General features: G+C 39.6%; 1 protein-coding gene across 3 annotated transcripts in view; it reads left to right on the forward strand.

Annotated features, from left to right (window-relative positions):
* SPTBN1 (spectrin beta, non-erythrocytic 1) overlaps positions 1 to 16014 on the forward strand; it is a 193720-nt gene that overhangs the window by 8552 nt on the left and 169154 nt on the right. The gene's annotated exons all lie outside the window — the stretch shown is intronic.

Consider the following 16014-nt stretch of genomic DNA (forward strand, 5'->3'; position numbering starts at 1 on the left):
CTCTTGCTATTAATAAAAAATATTCTAATACACCAGAGCAAACCTCATTTTAGTTGGATAAAAATTAATAAATAAAATGATTAATCAGCTAAAAATACCATCAAATATACATGTTCAAATTTTTTGTGTCATAACTCATAGAAAAGCAATATTAATAATGAATGTGTAAAGGACACTGAAATTTTCAAAAGGATTTTTTATTTCTTGTGTAAATGTGCATTTTACTTCCGTGGAGTGTGGGAAAAGATGTAGGAACTGGGCCACAAGGGAGCCTGACAGAAACATTGCCCAGGAGATCAGCTCTAAAATGACGGTTCCTGCCCTTGTCTGTGGGTGAAGTTTCTTCTTTCCCTGTCCTCCTGCGTGGCTGTTTCACGGATAATTTTTGTTCTTATGTGTTTGTGTCAAGGCCAAATCTAAATTCTCTAGGGCTGCACATTTTTCTGGAATGTTCTTTACTAGCTGTACAGAGTCTTGGGGTGGGACAGGCCCTTTTTTTGGGGGGAGGGCCATTTCCCTCTTTTTTATCTGAAGGGGAAGGAAACCCCAGATTCTTCCTTAAAACAATGCTTATTTATTTTGCTATGTGGTATTTAAACATTTTCCACTGTATTTTTTAACCTGTAGCATAGTTGTGCTTTTTATATTGAATTACAATAATCTTCAAAGTTATTATAAAATAAATAGTCAGTTTTTTAACAACTTTAGAATCGCTGAATTTTTGACAGTGTCTGCTAGTATATACAGTTTATATGGGTTTTTTGAATGGTTTATGAAAAATATATATCTTCATTAAAGCATAAATAAGCATAAAATGATTATAACAAAAATGCAACAATATTTTTAAAAATATCTTTCTATTACCAAAATAACAGATGTTTACTGTAGATCATATGGACAATAAAGATGAACACAAAGAAGACCATGAGCCCAGAAACATGCAGTTAACATTTTGGTGTTTTCCTTGTAAGCCTTTTTTCCCTCTCTGGGCATATTTCTTCACCTTATGAATATACAGTAAAGGCCAATTCTTAAATCTTTGACTAAAGATGTAAGGTTTTGAAAGTTTATATAACCACATGATGATGTTTATCACTCTTCCAGTTTTTAGATGTAGCATAGGCAAACATAAAATCTGATTACTGATCATTGTTCAAACTGTCGAATGAATACTGTCTGTTGCCCTGAGCTCTTTTAGAGGTAGGATGTTAAAGAAAAATGATGAACAAACAGTCCAAAATTTGTTTATTATAGATATTTCTTTTCTCATAAACAGTCTTTTGCAATGGAAAAATACCAGAAATTAAGTTCTCATTAGATAATGTGTGCTTTTTGTTTTGTTTTGAAAGGAATTCCCATCAGAGTTGCATTAATTCCCTTGAGAGACATCTCCATATGTCTCGGACAACATCTGATTTTACTTTTGTCTTCAAGTTTCAGAGAGTCTTTGAAACGGCTACCCCATAACGTGTCGCAAATGGAATGGACATAGTTATTATATAATCTTGGTTTTAAATGTAATAAATTTTACTGGGCTGGGTTTGGTTGTAACTCTCCAAAGCATATACTAGAGCTCGGCTTTCTTGGGGTCCTTGTATTAGCTGAATTCTTTAAAATTCCATTTTTGGATCTGTTTCAAGGAGAAAAAAGATACGTGTATTTGACTATGCAAGCCAGGTATTTAAGCCATGGAACATCAGATAGATGGAGACCACTTGCTGGTACCTCTTTGATGCCCTAATTTTGGTGTTTGGCTTCTTTCTGAGGAAGGTGCTAAAATGGCTTCCCCATGTGCTGAGGGCAAAGAGGGAGCCTGGAAAGAGAAATACCCTTTTATTAGAAGAGAAAGAAAGCACTTTCCAGCAGTTTTCATTAGGCACTTTGGGGTTGTTGTTAGTCTTGCCTGGAGGGAAAGTGACAAATGACCCTCTTCTTGGGTTTAAGCCAGTGATGGCTCCTTCCACAGTTTAGGGGGAAAATCTGAGCCGGGCTGGGTGGACTTACTTGCTCCCCAGAAGGGATTCTTCGGAAACTCCCAACATAGTGGGAATCATTCTCTTTGCAGGTGTCTAAAACCTCTCAAGGGAAATGCTTGATGGTTATTGTACCTGAGCTGTCTGCATCCTGGGGTAGGGTTCTCAACCTGACCTCCAGGCAGCTGGGTCTTGACACTTGGGACAGCAGTGAGCACAGGCAGTGCCCAGAGTGGTCCCAGTGGCCCAGGTTAGGGGAGGGCAGGGCGCTGGAATGTAGCCTTAGCCCGACCTCTGAGCCAATGAGAATACCTGTCACTATTTTGGGAGGTGAGTTGTGGTAGAGTTATCAGTCAGGTGACTTCTCTGAAGGGGCCTGGTTCTTGTCACCGTGAGGTTGACAACTCTATGCTGCTAGCTGTCCTTAAATACCCAACTTATCTCCCTGGGCTGCGGAAGCACCTAGATCCTGAAGCTGAGATTTGCATGCCACTTGGGAAGGAAAGAAACCAGTGAGCATCTTGTGTTTTATTCTTTGTTTAAAGGTAGGGTTGTTTTTTCTGTTTGTTTGCTTTTTTTTTTTTTTCCACTTGAACCTCCTTTCAAGAAAATATTTGCTTGTTTTTAAATTAACACCCACTGCGAAAGGAATTCCTGACTTTCCCTGATAATCAGGATGATTTCTCATTTTGAACTGCTTATTTTGCTTTTGAAGTGTTCGTTCCTGACACTAAGAACACCAGCTTTTATCGCAGTTCTAAACTTGTTTGCTTCGTAAAAGGTAAAAGTTTAATTAGAGAGCGGGCTAATTTATTGTCTTGATCCAGAAGAAAACTATTCCTGTCTGTCAGTTGAATTTTTCTCTATATATCCAGCTCTGAAGAATTATTTTGTTAGTATATGTTTGCATGCATTTTTTATTCTTAATTATAGCATGTATTTCTGCTGGGCTATCTTCTTATGAAAGGAAACTTTGTTCACATGAAATAAATATATCATTAGTAGGTCATACATAAGAACTGCTACTCAGTCTTCTCGACTTTTAAAGTCAGTGGATATTTAATGTGAAGAGGGTATTAATAGCTGGCCTATCGCTGGAATGTTGTGCAGCTGTGCAGAGCATGAGGCTCAAATGTGCTAATTAAATATGTTTTTTAGCAAGAATGGAATGTAGCAGCATGTGGTTATCCATTCTAGTTTGTTTCTGAAGAGGACTTTTTTTGTTTTTTCCCAAATATTCCCAATTAGAGAGTATGCTGACTTTTAGAAGATGTGTTGCTGTGTTAAATTGTTCTTTTTGTGGAATTAATGGGGCTCATCAAATACCGAGATTATCCTTTAAAATACACCCAATTAATAATCTGCTTCAAAATGTAGGCAGTGGTGGTGTGTCTAGGGTTTAGCATCTACAGTCAAGGTGTCCCTTTTGTGAGATTTGATCATGGTGTTTTCCCTTGATATCAGTTCTTCCTTAGTTGGTAAATACTTAACCTTTCTTTAAGCAGTAAGTAACATTTCTCCCCAGTTTGAGCAGTATTCTATTTGTTTTGGGGACCAACATGAGTTGGATCTGTTAGACTAAGGTGCAGTCCCAGAGATGGTGGTCTGCTTTTTTTTTTTTTTTTAAGTCAGGGCTTGTACAGAGTGACCTGATGGGAATAAATGGCAGGTTGGTTGTGTAATGTGGCAACATTTTACTTGGTGTGTCGTTGGAGATAAGTGGGATGTGATTCCAGCAAGGCTGCACATAAAAAGTTGGAATGTGTTGGAGAACTGCCAAAAGATTGGGAGCAAGCTGTGTGACAAGCACTGGTGCAGCCTTGGCCTGCCTTAAAATAGCTGCAGGTTAACAACATATCTCGAAACTTGTCATTTCACTTGAGCAAAATTGCTCCTCTGAATGTATTGTCAAGAAATGGAGATGATTGCTTTCCTCTTTATTTTAGCGATGCTTTATTTTTATTTGTTTGTTCCAACAGTCTTAAGAAATCTTATGAGCATATGTAGGAAGATAATTCTCCATGACATCTTATCTTGAATGGTTTTACTGAACTAATCAGGAACACATTATCCCAAACTTCACTTATGGTTCCTCTGCCCCACTCACTGCAAGATACGTAGGTTTTGTGGTGTGGATAAAAACTGGGGACCAGAGGGTTTTATACATATGAAGTCCTATATTTTATATTTATATGTTTGATAGACATTTGGATATGAGTTATTGATGTTTGAACACTAAAGCATTGTAGAGGCAAAGTCAGAGAGGCATCGGTTATTGTATTGTGGAATCTTGTCCTAGATGATTCACTTTCAGTACTCAATTCTTGTTGGTAATTGATTTGCTTTATAACTATAGTCTCTCAAGTTTTTCAACAGAAAGGCTTGTTTTTTATGTCAGTGGTAAAAATGAAGGGGGCTGGAGGGTGGTCTTTGGGATGCTCCTACACAGGTATGACCCTGATGGTATAATCAGGTGTGACCCTGATGGTGTAATCAGGTGTGACCCTAATGGTGTGATGATCAGGGTAGGGTGGTGGCTGGGTGGAGATGGGGGCTGCCTGTGGGACTAATCTAAATAGCCACTTAGTTTGGGTGCTCTGAAGATGAAGTCTTCAAAAATGCATTATTTGGGTTAATGAGTGAAAATAAAATAAGAACCCAGAAAGGATTTATATGTTAAATAGTACATGAAAACAGTGTGTTAGCTTTGAGAGACTTTAATATAAACCAAGTTCCTATTACTTAATGATTTCTTCAAAGATGATATTAACAGATACCTCAATTACCCCATAACTTAAAGTCCATTAGAAATTTTGGATTTATATTCATTGCAATAATTTTGTGGCTCTTTAGAATATCCTAAAAATGGCTTTGTTTCTTTTATATTATTGTCTTCATATTTATAATAAGTCCTGAATTTTGCTTTGTCACTTTCAGTATTTTATATATATTTCAGAGGTCCTCTCTTTGTATAGAAACATTATTTCTGGCTCCATGTATCTTATACAGAGATTTATAATTTATGATTATTATGCCTTTTGGTCAATAGAGTTGAGGTTATTTTAGGTATGTTTTTAGGATATGTAAAAACCATATTTTATGTTTCTATAACACGGAAAAATATTTTGTGGAAAACATGTGAAGACAGATTCTGTAAATGTAGTGATCTTTTAATTTTTAGATGGTAAATGAATTCTATGTGATATTGTCAACATGTTGGAAAATGTCTTTATTGAGCCCGTGACTTCTAAATTTTTTATTCTGTTTTTGCCTTTCCCTTCTTTTATACATGCCCTCTATTTTTTAAAAAATATATGTTTGGATAACCAAACTGATAAATTGAGTTTAGGAGATGTGAGCCGCAAGCCACCATTTCCCTTTTACTTAGCATACTATTATCTGATTTGCTTATATGAAATTATATTTTGCATAGTTTTTACCTCAAACCATCCGTTGATTTTAAGCATGCATTCTTTTAAGCTTGCAAGAGAGTTCAGTCATTCACTATAAGATGAGCAGGCAAAAAGTTAAATAAATATTCAAATATCCCTTTTTTGGATTATTGCCTAAATTAGAAAAACATTTATTTTTAATTTTTCATATGCCTATTGACTATTATCCCTCCTTGTCTGTATGCCTTGTATTGGCACAAGCTTATAGGAATAGGAACAAATTAGCTTAGCATTTAAAATATTCCAGACATAAAAATTTATGGAATTTGCTTATATATGTTGGGGGATGCACAGAACAGACCCAGGTTTTAACTGGCTCTTTGTGCAGAATGAAGACAGATGGGAACATTATCAAAATCTGCTCCAGATGGCAGCAGGGTGGACAGGTGAGGACCACATGGAAGTTCATACCACTGGTAGGTGGAGAATGAGTTAGTTTAAGAAATGCTAGTGTTGGACATGGTGGATCAATGCCTGTAATCCCAGCACTCTGGGAGGCCAATGCAGGAGGATTGCTTGAGCTCAGAAGTTTGGGATCAGCCTGAGCAAGAGTGAGACCCCCAACTCTACTGAAAATAGAAAAATTAGCCTGGTATTGTGGCGTGTGCCTGTAGTCCCAGCTACTTGGGAGGCAGGATAATCACTTGAGCCCAGGAGTTTAAAATTGCGGTGAGCTATGATGTTGCCACTGCACTCTACCCAGGGTGACAGTGTAAGACTGTCTCAAAAAAAAAAAAAAAAAAAAGGCTAGCCATTTTAGATGTTTCCACAGCTGTTGTCAGCTAGCTGAAAATAAATTGAACATTGAGTATGGTAAGAGTTTTGCTGTCTGAGTAGGCTTAAATGAAATAGTGCTTCAGATATATAAATATGTCTATTGTAGCATTACTGTAATAAAAAAATATTGATAATAACCAAAATGTTCATCTCTGGTAAGTTAGAGGATGGAATATGAATTATGGAGGCAGTACAGGGTGGGTGAGTGCTGACCTGGGAGCCGGGCTACCTGGGCCCGAATCCTGAGTCCACCATGAACTCAACTTTGGGACCTTGAGCAAGTCATCAACCTTTCTCTGTTTCAGTTTCCTCATCTTTAAGATGAGGATAATCGTAGTACAGATAATACAGGGTTATTGTGAGGATTAAGTAAGTTAATATAAGTAAAGTGGTTAGACTAATGCCTGGCAAATATATATGTATCCTTCTTACTATATTAATCAAAACATTATTAATATTTGGAAACCTTCTAATAACATGGAAAGGTTTTTTAACATAGAGGAAGAAAACAGAACACAGGATTATATAAATGGTATGATCTCAACTATGTAGAAAAATATACAAAGAAAAGGAGACAGGGAAATATTCCAAATGGTAGGGCTTTTGTGGGGGAGGAGCATGGGTGGGATGACTTGTGATTTTTGTTTTTGTCTCAGAGCTTTTCTGTATTTTCTAGTGTTCAACAGTAAGCACATGTTACTTTTATAATTCGAAAAAGTAAACTTTGTTTTGAAAAGTACATGTATCCTTTGCAAACAGTTTGTTAATTATAAGAACAGTTTGCCTCCTTTTGATTCTACAGTGCTCTCACATTCTTACAAAGTGCCTCAGAGTGATGAAATTCAAAACTATTTTTAAAAAAATAATTAATAGTTTAGATTTTTCCACGAAAAATCTATTTCCATTCAGACTGATGGTGTAGTGAAAGGAATACAGACAGTTATATGACTGCCATTTATTAGCAGTATGAATTCAGAAAAATTATGTAATAGAGTTTTCATTTTGTCATTTAAAAAAGAGGTGATACTGATGATTATCATCTATCAGCTATCACAGTGTCAAGATTAAATACAGCCTTCTGAATGCATCATTTCCCAGTGTCTGGAACATGATAGGGACCCATTGAGTGATGCTTCTTTCTACTCTCACCACATACTCTACCTCCACAAGCAAACTTCAAACAAAATTTGATCACTTCAAATTAGTCCTTACCGTGGTGTTTAGTTTTAACTCACTGATCTGTAGTTCTTGACTTACAATTGTGTAGTTCAAAGTGGCCTCTTTCTTAAAGATTCATTCTTTTCTTTTTTCTTTTTTCTTGAGACAGAGCCTTGCTCTGTTGCTCTGGCTAGAGTGCGGTGGTGTCATCATAGCTCACTGCAACCTCAAATTCCTGGGCTCAAGCAATCCTCCTGCCTGAGCCTCCCAAGTAGCTGGGACTACAGGCATATGCCACTGTGCCTGGCTAATTTTTTCTATTTTTAGATCCTGCCTTGGCCTCCCAGAGTGCCAGGATTACAGGCATGAGCCACCACACCCAGCCAAAGATTCATTCTTGTTTTATGCTTAATGTCCCTGTCTGCCAACGTATCTCTATGTATTTATTTTGTCGCTTCCAGTCAATGTATATAGGTTTATTTAAGAAAAATTCCCTTCAGTAGTGTATTAGGCAGGTTAGGCTAGTACTGCAGTAACAAACATCTCCAAAATCTCAGTGGCTCGAAACTCATGGAAGCATATCCCCTGCTCATGTTATGTGTCTGCCAAATGATGGGAGGAGCTCTGCCGTTCTCACTCAAGGTCCCTGGCCCGATGGGTTGGACGGGTTGTGCACAGACCATTGACTAGAACTAGTCAAATGCCCTGCCCAACTGCAAGGGGAGCAGACCAGAGTAATCCTCCCATATGACAAGCAAGAGAAAAGATATGGGTGATTGTAAGAAGTTTCTAACTATACATAGATAACATGCAGATAATATGGTGTAATCCAGCACTTCCCATCAACTTCTTTGAAGCACCAGTTTTATGGTATGTTAACATGTGTTGTTTATAAAGGACATTTCCTGGTCAGATAAACTTAGGGAATAATGGGTTAAGTAAAATGTAATAGGCTTCTTTAGTGAAGGACTACTCAGAGCTGTTATATGATAATAGGCATTTGAGAAGGGAAGACTAACATATGGTGTTTCCCAAATTTACTTGACCTTGGAATTCTTTTCTTATTTTTCATAGCTTCTTTTCAGTGCAGAGTTTCACAGAATATGCTTTGGAATACTCTAGTCTAGTTTGTTCTCATGCAAAACAAAAAGAATTGAATTTTAATTATTACTTACATTAGGAAGAAACTTTCTTTTTATTATTTGTCAGAAGAATTGACTATTTGGAGTCTTATAGACTATTACAAATCAAATTACAGGCAGCATTTTAAAAATTTTGTCATTATTGGTTACATGCCAGTGTTGAATCCATAGGATCTTTTCTTCATTTTTGGTTGCTCTTGTGTTCCAAACTTAACTGTTGAAAAGAGAAAGGTAAATAAACCTTGACCACATATCTTAGTGGTTATAAAACAATTAAATTGGTTTGAACAGATGGGCCAAACACATATAGAATTTTTTTATTGGCTTTGACAGTATTCTTAGTTCTCTCTGACTTTCTATAACTAATTTTCTAGGACTTTTGAAATGAGACACTGCTGAAATGTGGGTTTTGATAAGAAGCAGAGAGACAACTTTTGTTAAGAGTTATTACTTATTTCTCTACAAGAAGGCTTTGGATTTAAACACAGTGTTTGTTGCCAGGGGTTTTATGCCTGCATATGTAACAAATCTCACTATGGAAGTTTTCACTTAAATGTGGCTGTAAACTTCATGTAATAAACTTTAGGTAAGAAGGAGCTTGCCTGTTTTATAGCCATACATGGGTAAACCTTGTAATGACTAACTCCCCAGACTTGTGAGTTAACAAGGTGTATTACCTTATTTTTTTTCTTAATGATGAAGTCAGTTTCTATTAGAAATCACATGAAATCCAGACTGAAAATTCAGTTTTCATTTTCTGTTTTGTTTGCTCCTCGCCTTTGTGAGTGAACAGGTGTGAAGGGCGATTGCTGTCCCGTGACAGGAAACACACTTTTAAAGCTCTGGGTTACCTCAGCAACCCCATCCCACCCCTTTCCCACTGCCATTAATTATAATCAGGACTGACTGGTAGTGGACCTGCCTTTTGAAGGTGACTTGGGAGGATTTGAGGCAGAGAAAACCTTCTTTAGAGCCACCATTCCCACCCTTATCCTTTCTGTTGATTTTAATATCGTGGAAAAATCATGCACGACCTGTCGCAAAAACAAGCCTTATAAAACATTTTTCACGTGGCCTGGGACTGACAGGAATGAAGCTTAATATATCAAGGGATATTACAAACGTGGGAACCCTCACTGATTACCAAGCCTGGTCCCAGGACCCTTGTCTGTAGCAGGTCTTCCTGGAAGAACAAGATTTCACTCTCCTGTGAGGGGGCTGGTGTTTGCCGCCCTCAGACGCTTGTATCAGGTTTCAGCAATGGTAGCCTTGGTTTAGTAGGTCTGTGTTTGAGGGGATTTCCTCACCTGTGGGGACCTGTAGTGGGTCTCCTGGTGGACCACCTTTGTGGGCCAGTTAGGAAGCCAGCTGTTAGGAAGTTTTGTGGAAGGCATTGCAGGCTACAGCTTGTGGTCAGAAAGATTGTAGAGAATACACAGACTTGGAAGTTTTAGGAATGGGCAGGACTCTGTTGTCTTAGTACATCCACATCACTGTATCAAGGAGAAGACTAAAGTTCAGAGAGGCTCAGTGAAGTCTCACAGCCTCACACAAGTGTAAGGGCTGAAACTATCACTGTTAAGTCAATGACAGTTATTCTGAGCCATCTATAATTGTATGGAAATACTCAGTGTCCTTGAGACCATTTCCGAAGTGCAGAAACTTGAAAGACATCTTATCTCTGCTTATTGGGACCACTTGTGATGCATTTTAAAATTATATAGATGAAGTAAACCTACAGGTTTATGCTCATGTTTGCTGTTTTCATGTTGTCAAATTAGCATTAATGGTTCAATTTTCTGGGAAAATAGAAAATCTTTTGAAAATATGTAATACCAAAGGCAAAAATATATATATTATAAAAATATATGTGTATATATTAGGTTGTATATGGAACTGAAAGTCAGCACATACCACATGTCCACCTTTGTCTTAATAAAAATAGCAAACTGTGTGCCCTAGCTGCCCCAGCCAGGCTGAAGGAAGGTTGAAGGTCATTCTAAAATAGAAAAAGATCTGGTTAAATATTTGACCAGATTTTTTTTTTTTGAGACAAGGTCTCGCTCTGTTACCCAGGCTAGAGTTCAATGATGTCATCATAGTTCACTGCAACCTCAAATTCCTGGGCTGAAGTAATCCTCCTGCCTCAGCCTCCTGAGTAGCTGGGACTACAGGCACACACCACCATGCCTGCTAAATTTTCTATTTTTTGTATAGACAAGATCTCACTCTTGTCAGGCTGGTCTCGAACTCTCAGCCTCAAACAATCCACCAGCTCAGCCTCCCAGAGTGCTAGGATTACAGGTATGAGCCACTGAGCCCAGCCTGACCAGATACTTCAATAAGTTGAAGATGGCCGGGCGCGGTGGCTCACGCCTGTAATCCTAGTTCTCTGGGAGGCCGAGACGGGCGGATTGCTCAAGGTCAGGAGTTCGAAACCAGCCTGAGCAAGAGCGAGACCCCGTCTCTACTATAAATAGAAAGAAATTAATTGGCCAACTAATATATATAGAAAAAATTAGCCGGGCATGGTGGCACATGCCTGTAGTCCCAGCTACTCGGGAGGCTGAGGCAGGAGGATCGCTTGAGCCCAGGAGTTTGAGGTTGCTGTGAGCTAGGCTGACACCACGGCACTCACTCTAGCCTGGGCAACAAGTGAGACTCTGTCTCAAAAAAAAAAAAAAAAAAAAAAATAAGTTGAAGATGTTTAAAAATTTTCAGACCCGGGGATGTTGAGGGAGGCTGTTTGAGGAAGCTTCTCTGCCCACAGATGATTTTTGCTGTGTATTATCAACGATTTAAAGGGGGATAAAAGATAGTTCTGAAAAACATGACCCTTATCTACCATTGCCCAACTGATTTGTAACCAGGTAGGAAATTTAAGGTATGATGGGTAAAAGTAAAAAAAAAAAAAAAGAATCCCATCCTTCCTATCCTCTTCCGTGGAAGGTTAAGATGTGGGAGAGGGAGCATTTTGCAGCGGTTGATTTCTGTTTCTGGAGCCACGCTGCCTGACTGCAATCCTGCCTCTGCGAGTTACTGACTGTGGTGTTTGGTAGGTGAGTGACCATATAATTTAATCATCCAAACTGAGTAATTTATGAGAGTGAAAGAGGGCACTTTTAATAATTGTACCAGGATGACAGGCATAAACTAAGACTACGAGGCAAATCAGGTGACACAGTCACCTAGTCTTACCAAGTTACCTAATCTTGGTATCTCAGATTCTTCACACTGAAACATATGTTATGATAGCACTCACTTCCTAGGTTATTAGGGTTTAATGCAGTAAAACATGTAAAGTTTTGAAATGTTGTTTGACACATAACTGTTCAATAGATTTCGCTATTTAAAGAAATTATTTAGGATACTTAATTCATGTAATAACCACTTATATGTTCATTTTACTTTCTATTATTTTCATATTATTTCTCCAAAGCAAATTTTGCTGGAACTCCTAGACTCAAGCCGTCTTCCCTCAAAACTAGACCTCCTTCGAAAGTTGGGTTTTCCCCAGCATAATGATATGTAAGGTTGCCAGATTTAGGAGAAACAAAACAAAGAAACCAGAATGCCCATTTAAATATGAATTTCAGATACACAACGCCGTATCTTTTTAAATATTTTTTATCACTATTTGTGACATATCCTAAAAATTCATTGTTTATCTGAAATTCAGCTTTAATTTGATGTGTAGTATTTATCTGACAATTCTTGTTATAAAGTCTAAGAAGAATTTTTACTCTAATCCATATAACCCATGTTCAGATGTACGTAAAGTGTATAGTCCAGATCCTGTTGTAAATATTGTGTTAACTTTTTAAAAAAACCCATGTTACCTGCCCTCCATTGAGATGGCTGGTTGAGAAGTTGTTACTGAGTAGCTACTGCTGGTGCCCACTAAGGCCAAGATGAAAACAAATTCAGTCTGGCTTGCTACTGTGGCAGGGATTACATTTGCTGAGTGAGAACTTCTTGGCTGGGAGTGTGGATGGACTTAAGCCAGCTCTTTCTCCTTGGAGGGGAATCCATTGGTTAAGGTGACTTATTGAAGCCCTGGCCAACTCCTGGAGTTCTTAGTTTCATGACTGAATTACTTTTGTAATAGTTTGCAGAGGGTGGCTTAACTTGGGGTCATTTATATTTCACTGGTAAATATAGAGGGAGTAACTTTTATTATCATTAAGAGTGATATTCAGCCAGGCAGGGTGGCACATGCCTGCAGCCCTAGCTACTCGGGAGGCTGAGGTGGGAAGGTCACTTGAGCCCTAGAGTTTAAGGTCAGCCTGGGCAACATAGTGAGATTCCCATCTCTAAATAATCATCATCATAGAATTGAAGAATAGATTAGGAAAAAAAAAGAAGAGTGACCTTCAAATACTCTTCCCATTAAAATCTCTTCTGTTTTTGACTTTCAGTAGTGCTGCCTAGAAACTGCTGGTGAGCTTTTTTGCCTCCACTTTGGAACTCTGTCATCAGACAACCTGAAGGGCACTGCATGCCTTTGGGAAATGCTGATTGGAAGATTAGAGGCTGCAGAAACCTGAGTGTCTATTTGCATTTTTTAAACTCTGGGTATGATGCCTCTGTTAAGCCAGGTCTCTGAGAAAAAGCTTTACCAGGTTAATAATACACTTGGGGAAATTAGAAATGGCAAGTGAAGGTTGAGATTGTGCCTGCCGGAGAAGAGTGAACCAGAGCAAATGGATTTGGGACCAATACTGGCTTTTAAATTGCTGCCATTTTAAAGGTTTAATGTACCCAGTGAAAAGGTACAGGCTTCAGATTATCTTTTGAGGAAAAATGCACAGAGTTTAGAGCTTATTAATAGGGACAGATAGTGTGTGGGTGGGTTAGCAAAGGGGAAGAAATCCAGTTAGAGCTGTTTGTTCAAAGCACTAGATTTAGAGATGAATTTTGTTGTTAACTGGTGCTGCCCAGAAATTGAATTATTTGTATATGAAGACTCATGCTAGCTAGACTTTGGATGCTGAGAGTTATTTGAAAAACCCCTTTTCCTACTTTTACCTTTTCTGAGCTGTCTCTTTTTCTCATTTCCCTTCCATTTGGACATGGTTTTGGTCCTGATAAGCCTGAGGTTTGTCGTAGTGTCATAGGATTGCACAGTGGTGGAATATTTGTCCTCATTGTTTATGTGGCTTAGTGTTTGCAAGTGTCTGGTTGGATAGGGACTGGCTATTAATGGTAGATATTTTCACATTTTAGGGCGGTGATTCTCAACTTTGGCAGCACATTGGCATCCCACAAGCAGCCTTAGAAAATGTAAATGTCTGAGTTCCAGCCCCAGAGAATCTGATTTACTTGTCTGGGGTGCAGATTGGGCACTGGGACTTGCGAGAAGTACCCAGGTGATTCTAGGGCGCAGCCGAGCTTGCACATAATCCTCTGGTCTGCCCCCACAATGATGGCTCCAGCTGTGCTGTCCTCTAGGGGAGCCACCAGCACCAGCTGGCTATGAACATTTACATTAATTAAAGTTAAATAAACCCAAATCTCAGTTCCTCAGTCACACTAGCCACGTTTCAAATGATCAGTAGCCACACATGGCTTGTGGCTGCCGTGCTGGGTAATACACATACAGAACATTTCTATCACAGCAGACAGTTCTGTTGGCCAGCCTGGATCTAGGTTGTCTGTGGGATGTCAACAGAGCATGGGAGGAGCCGTGAACATTTGAGAAGTCTGACACAGGAAGGGCAGGCCTGGAATAGAGCTGACCCAACAGGACTTGCCAGTACTGAGTTACTGCATACTTTTTTAAGCAGCCTTTTTCTCAATGGTCTTTTGGCACCAGAAGTCCCGCAGCAGTTGGTGCAATGGATTCTGTGTCACATTTTACAGAGAGGCCCGGTTTAAGGCAGGTTGGCCTGAGGGCAGGCAAATGTGAACCTGCGCAGGCGGGGCCAGGGAAGAGAGAATGCAGCTTTATTCCTTCTGAGCTGAGGAATGCCCTTTAAGGGACTGAAGCCTGAGTGTTTCAGGTAAGACTGGGTGAGACGGATTTTATCCCTGCTGTTGGCAAAAGGCTTGCTGCAGTTGTTTGTCTCTCCTGGCCCTTCTCTACTGTGTGAGACGAGGACAGTGCTAGCACCCATTTCCAGGGAAATAAAGTCTTCTTGTGGCACCCCCCCCCCCATGTGGGGGTCTGGGGTACTAAGGGATTGAGAATTGGATCAAACCTAAATCATGTTTATTCAGACATATCACATAAGATCCAAGTAGGGCAGGGCCATGGTAAAGAGAAAGGTTAAAGGACCAATCGAGTATGCTGAAGGATGTGGATTTTCTAAGCAATGCCTCTCTCAGCCGGGTCCTCTTTGGAGGATCTGTCTCCTGCAGGAGGAAGAAACCCTGCTGTAGAGAGGCTGTCTTGAGGCCAGCAGTCTGGTCTGTACCATCCAGGCTCTCTGCTGTGCCTCCTTCTCTCTTGCTGTTGGCTGGACTTTAGCACCTCCCCAGGAACAAGTTTCTGTTGCATCCTTGAGCCTACCAAGGAAAATGCCAAGTGTTCTTGGGAACGGGTAGGAAGGGCTCTGAGATTGCATGAGTCAAATGCATGCTGGTGGTTTAGGGGTGCTAGTCCCAGGGCTTCATAGTGCCTGTGAGTCACGTGAGAGAGCTGTCCCTGTGGTTTTGTCATCATTAGCTGTTAATCCAGGGTGAAATGCAGGTGCCCATCACAGATCTCATTTCCTCACTTTGCTTGTCGGGTAAGGGATTTTGACAGGGTTGTATCCACATATCAGCATTGGTGAGTGCTAATGGCACAGTGCTAACTGCCTTCCTCTAGGAATAAGTGATCAGGAGGTCCCCTAGGACTTTTATATGCCTAGGAATTGTGTTTATATCTTTCCCACTCACTTCAGCCCTGCTTTTGACTGCTAGAAGGGAATAGATAACGCTTTCCTTCCCTTCCCATCGTCAGTAGTTTTTAGACTTTTTGTTAATATTCATCTGCTATTTTAAATTATGTGCAGCACTTCCATTTTGCCTGGTTTGTATATTCTCTTTCCTCAAGCTCGGAGAGCTAGGGAGGAAATGTTAACTTCTAAAAACAGGAAAATGAGGCCGGGCGCGGTGGCTCACGCCTGTAATCCTAGCTCTTGGGAGGCCGAGGCGGGCGGATTGCTCAAGGTCAGGAGTTCAAAACCAGCCTGAGCAAGAGCGAGACCCCGTCTCTACTATAAATAGAAAGAACTTAATTGGCCAACTGATATATATATATAAAAAATTAGCCGGGCATGGTGGCGCATGCCTGTAGTCCCAGCTACTCGGGAGGCTGAGGCAGGAGGATCGCTCGAGCCCAGGAGTTTGAGGTTGCTGTGAGCTAGGCTGACGCCACGGCACTCACTCTAGCCTGGACAACAAAGCGAGACTCTGTCTCAAAAAAAAAAAAAAAAAAAAAAACAGGAAAATGGAAGATTGGAAAGACCAAAACAATGTGCTAGAAGGAATAATAGGAAAATAAGCATTGATTAGTGAATGCCTTCT

This window comes from Microcebus murinus, chromosome 3 (genome assembly GCF_040939455.1).
Source record: "Microcebus murinus isolate Inina chromosome 3, M.murinus_Inina_mat1.0, whole genome shotgun sequence".
Classification (NCBI taxonomy): domain Eukaryota; kingdom Metazoa; phylum Chordata; class Mammalia; order Primates; family Cheirogaleidae; genus Microcebus; species Microcebus murinus.